The sequence below is a fragment of the Trichomycterus rosablanca genome, chromosome 4 (assembly GCF_030014385.1).
Source record: "Trichomycterus rosablanca isolate fTriRos1 chromosome 4, fTriRos1.hap1, whole genome shotgun sequence".
Classification (NCBI taxonomy): Eukaryota; Metazoa; Chordata; class Actinopteri; order Siluriformes; family Trichomycteridae; genus Trichomycterus; species Trichomycterus rosablanca.
The window spans coordinates 54,564,854-54,570,337 of record NC_085991.1 but is presented as its reverse complement, the minus strand read 5'-3'; the positions used below and the strand labels follow the sequence as shown (position 1 = coordinate 54,570,337).

Genomic DNA, 5,484 nt, shown 5'->3' with positions numbered 1-5,484 from the left:
AAACTGTTGTATAAAAGCAATAGAACACTTGAGGTCATGATGTTATTCGCGATAACACACTCCCTCTCATGTTCTATTGATTAATTCTATCATTATACCAGTTTAACACTCAGATCTTCTCTTCTCTGCAGTTTGACACTTGTGGACGGTCATCGTCATGTTTGTGCAGATCCTGGTGCTACATGGGTGCAGCAACTTATTAATAGAACTGACCGGCACCAGGGGGAAATTTTAACCCAAACTCATCATTACAGTAAAAATACTTACTCAGCTAATTATTCAAAACATGTCCAGTACTGGCCTCCATTGTTGTACAAACCAACATATGTACCGTGTGGTTTCTTTATCGAGCCCAGGCTCTGATTTCTAAAGGTTTGTAGTAATGAAGCAGAAGTGTTTTCACCTGTGAGAGGGGGGGTTTGGTGTAACTGGTGGGTGGGTGTGGTATTTTCATGGTAGTGTTTTCCAGAAGAAACACACAATTATCAGTTTTGAATGATGTGTCTAATTAAGGAACATTCAGTACGTGTAAAGTTTCCTGATTTTATCAGCCAGTAGATTTTAATCACATGACGACTTTTATTCAACTTTAGGATTTAATCAGAGTCTTATATATAATAATACAGTAATAAATATTTTATACAGGGGTACATGGACCTGCTAAATGCTGTTTTGGTTACTTTACACGTCCAATCCCTACAAGTAACATTACAGCGTATGAAGTAACGAGACCCGACTGTCCAAAACCTGGAATCATGTAAGTTTCTCTCTCTGTTATGAAATCTTCTGATGTAATAAAATGTTTTAATAATTGTTTGTTACTCTTGTAGTGTTAGTACTGTTAGTTTTAGTTTTTTAATAAATACCTTGAAGACTGGATTCTAAGTAGAAAAGAGGTTTATTAACACAAAGGAAATGATCCACTTATATACATAAGGACAAATGTCCATGTGGGACAGTGGGAAAGTTCACACGTTGACAGATGTTACTTAGGTAGGAAGCAGGAACTGTTTGATGACTACTATAGGATCTATAAGTCATAAAACCATGAGCAACAGGATTTGTAGGTCACTTAATTGCAAGCCATGCGTTCTTTATTAATTTGTATTTTCTGTCAGTATAACAGTTTAACACTCTTCAGTATAACAGATCTTCTCTTCTCTGCAGTTATACACTTGTGGACAGTCATCATCATGTTTGTGTAGATCCTGGTGCTAAACGGGTGCAGAAAAGAACTGATGAGAACCAGAAGGAAAATCATCCAAACGGTAAAAATACTGACTCAGCTAATTATTAAAAACATTGACTTTTTTTTTTTTTTTTTTTACTATGAATTTATGAAACTGTCTCCTTCTGTCAAAATCACACATCAACCAAAGTCACACACACTTTTGGAAAGAGCAGTGGGTAGTGTTTTATGAGTTAGATGATGAACAACAACAATTTGGCTAATGGCTGCACACATTGTGATGTTGCCACCATGCTGCCCAGGGACAGTGATGATCGCATGGTGTCCCATAACGTTCCTTCAGCTGCGCCTTGTTTTGGCAAGGTTGAAGCCATCTTCATCAGTGTGAAGGAACTTGTGTGGGTGGCCCAGATCTCATCCTTGATGGTTGCTTGTCATCTTCCTCATCCTCTCTGTCCAGTACTGGCCTCCATTGTTGTACAAACCAACATATGTAACGTGTGGATTCTTTATTGAGCCCAGGCTCTGATTTCTGAAGCTTTGTAGTAATGAAGCAGAAGTGTTTTCACCTGTGAGAGGGGGGGTTTGGGGTAACTGGTGGGTGGGTATGGTATTTTCATGGCAGTGTTTTCCAGAAGAAACACACAATTATCAGTTTTGAATGATGTGTATAATTAAGGAACATTCAGTACGTGTAAAGTTTCCTGATTTCTGCAGCCAGTAGATTTTAATCACATCATGACTTTTATTCAACTTCAGAATATTATTTATAATAATAAATATTTCATACAGGGGAACATGAACCTGCTGATTGCTGTTTTGGTTACATAACATGTCCAATCCGTATAAGATTAATTGATCTGCATAAAATAACGAGATCTAACTCTACACGACCTGCAATCATGTAAGTTTCTCTCTGTTTTCTCTTTATTAAATCTTCTGCTGTAATAAAATGTTTGTAATAACTGTTTCATGGTTCCTCTTGTAGATCAGTGTTAGTACTTGTTTCCTCTGTTAGAGCTCATAAATATTTCATTTATTATTTATATTTTCTGTCATTATAACAGTTTAACACTCAGATCTTCTCTTCTCTGCAGTGTTACACTTGTGGATGGTCTTAGTATTTGTGTTAATCCTGGTCATGAATGGGCGCAGCGATATATTGAACTTAACAAGCGCTAAACTCGGCCAAGTGTTTCAGTCTCTACACAATAAATCATTCTTTCACTTTTGCTCTATAAAATGTCATTTTAATCTCTCACTGTTAGTCATGCTGTCTGATTCTGAGAGATTTTTCTCTTAATCACATTTAAACATAAACGATTTGGGTAAATGAGTTTGGTTTCATTGTTTTATTCGTTGTTGTTGTAGAAATGAGAGCACTTGTAGATTAGGCTGGTACGAGCACATGTTCATCATCTGTCCACTACAGATCATTCTTACTGACACATGGTCACCCATTTTTATAAATAAAAGCTTTATGTGTCGGCCAATCAGAGACAGTCTTCATTCACCTCATCCAAAACTGTCCAATCTCTTTCTAAAGATTTATTATTTTTATACAAGATTTATGAGACTAAACAGGTTCAAATATAAACAAATACTTTTTATTGTTTTGTTTATTAATGCATCCTTTACTGAATAAAACAGCATGGGGGGTGGGTATTGCATGTCCGGTTTTGACCCAAAGTACACAGGCTGTACAGAAGAGTCAGGACTGTATGAGTGTCTATGGCTGTGTCCTATTCCACATCATTTAGTACTGAATAAACATACATACCACATTAGTTCAGCACCAGCAGTGTCAGAACGATTAAACAGGTTCAGCACTTTCAGATCCACACACTGCATGAATAATAATAATAATAATAGTAATAATAAGAATAATACATTTTATTTGGAACACACTTTTACAACTTTTTTTTTTTCTAAAACTGCTGTTACATCTAATAATGTCACGGTTTATTTTAGTTCTGTGTTTTGTATGTAAATACAATTACTAATATAATGTATTTATTATTCTCACAGCTTCATTGGTCAGGTTTGAGGTGGCTCATACAGGTATCAGTTTAAGTTGTTCCACTTTTCATCCCAAATGTTGTCGACTTATTAACAAAAGCCCAGGGTTCAGTACCAGTTATAATACCTCAAAGTTCTGGTTAAATTAAAGGCCCCAGTTTCATTACCAGTGAGTCCCAGAGTTCCTAAATCAGTCAACTTCTCAATCCAAAAGGTTCTAGTTTCCATCTGTTGATGCATGCTCAATAATCCAGGTACACAAATCCACAAAGTTTGAATCAGTTCATCTGGACACAAGTTTGTTGTTGTGACTGAAGAACTCATTCGGATTGAGTGATGAAACGTATCTCTACAACAAACTTGTGTCCAGATGTTCTAGTCTCCAGTTCCAACAGAACAAGGTCTCAGGTATTTTAGTTTCAGTACACAATGTTATTGCTCCAATACTAAACGTACCCAGTTACACTATAAATAGGTTCCAGTAGTAAATAAAATGCTTTGTTGATGATAGAGGTCAGAGGAGAATGGTGAGACTGGTTCAAGCTGACTGGAAAGCTGCTGTAGAACTAAACACTGGAGACCAGAACAAAAATGGAGCTGCATTTCCTTTCTAAACGTGTCAATCAGCACTTTGTAGTCAAACTTCACAGAGTTCAGGTCCAAAACCTTCTAATGAGCAGCAGAGGGCGACAGTTACAAAGAAAACCTTCCTAAATATTGAGGAAGAGACTGAGAGGAACCGAACAGCTCCTCCATCCTGCTTACGAGATCTTAACAATTATAATAAATAAAGATCATAATGAAAGTAATTTATCCTCCTTTAGGTTCGTCATTTTGTGGGAGGATAAAGTCTGATTGTAAGTTCTGGACACTGTAGGTTAACTATCACATCCAGCAGGAGCAGCATTGTTGGAAAGGCAGCTTCAAACCTTTGAAAACGTTCCCCTCAGAACCCCCATGGAGCTTGGAAAACATCAGTCCACAACATGCAGAGCATGAACATCAGGAACATCAGATGAATGTTTTCGTGCTCTAGTGTTCCACCACCCACAGTCTCGGTGTTTGGTGGAACGTCCTTCTGCTTTGATTTGGTGCTACCAAGCTTTTGACGCATCTTTGGTTGAGCATTCACCCGTTCTTCTTCTGCAGAAGCTTCCAGCACATCGAGGTTTGACGGATTTCTACAGGATTTAAATCTACAGATGAGAAGAGAAGATACACTCCAGGAAATTCCAGGACTGATACCTCATCTAAGCTTTGGTCGACTTGGAAGTACTCGGGATCAGAGTGGACCTAAAATAATTCTAATTAAAAAGTATATACAGTGTATCACAAAAGTGAGTACACCCCTCACATTTCTGCAGATATTTAAGTATATCTTTTCATGGGACAACACTGACAAAATGACACTTTGACACAATGAAAAGTAGTCTGTGTGCAGCTTATATAACAGTGTATATTTATTCTTCCCTCAAAATAACTCAATATACAGCCATTAATGTCTAAACCACCGGCAACAAAAGTAAGTACACCCCTTAGTGAAAGTTCCTGAAGTGTCAATATTTTGTGTGGCCACCATTATTTCCCAGAACTGCCTTAACTCTCCTGGGCATGGAGTTTACCAGAGCATCACAGGTTGCCACTGGAATGCTTTTCCACTCCTCCATGACGACATCACGGAGCTGGCGGATATTCGAGACTTTGCGCTCCTCCACCTTCCGCTTGAGGATGCCCCAAAGATGTTCTATTGGGTTTAGGTCTGGAGACATGCTTGGCCAGTCCATCACCTTTACCCTCAGCCTCTTCAATAAAGCAGTGGTCGTCTTAGAGGTGTGTTTGGGGTCATTATCATGCTGGAACACTGCCCTGCGACCCAGTTTCCGGAGGGAGGGGATCATGCTCTGCTTCAGTATTTCACAGTACATATTGGAGTTCATGTGTCCCTCAATGAAATGTAACTCCCCTACACCTGCTGCACTCATGCAGCCCCAGACCATGGCATTCCCACCACCATGCTTGACTGTAGGCATGACACACTTATCTTTGTTCTCCTCACCTGATTGCCGCCACACATGCTTGAGACCATCTGAACCAAACAAATTAATCTTGGTCTCATCAGACCATAGGACATGGTTCCAGTAATCCATGTCCTTTGTTGACATGTCTTCAGCAAACTGTTTGCGGGCTTTCTTGTGTAGAGACTTCAGAAGACGCTTCCTTCTGGGGTGACAGCCATGCAGACCAATTTGATGTAGTGTGCGGCGTATGGTCTGAGC

The 5,484-nt window shown here is 38.8% G+C and overlaps 1 long non-coding RNA gene across 1 annotated transcript; it reads left to right on the top strand.

The window, feature by feature from the left end:
- The first annotated feature begins 675 nt into the window (after nucleotides 1-675).
- On the top strand, nucleotides 676-2,080 carry LOC134312540 (uncharacterized). The gene is made up of 3 exons (XR_010011565.1): nucleotides 676-757; nucleotides 1,168-1,268; nucleotides 1,982-2,080. It is a non-coding gene; the product is annotated as an uncharacterized LOC134312540 (long non-coding RNA).
- Nucleotides 2,081-5,484: the final 3,404 nt, after the last annotated feature.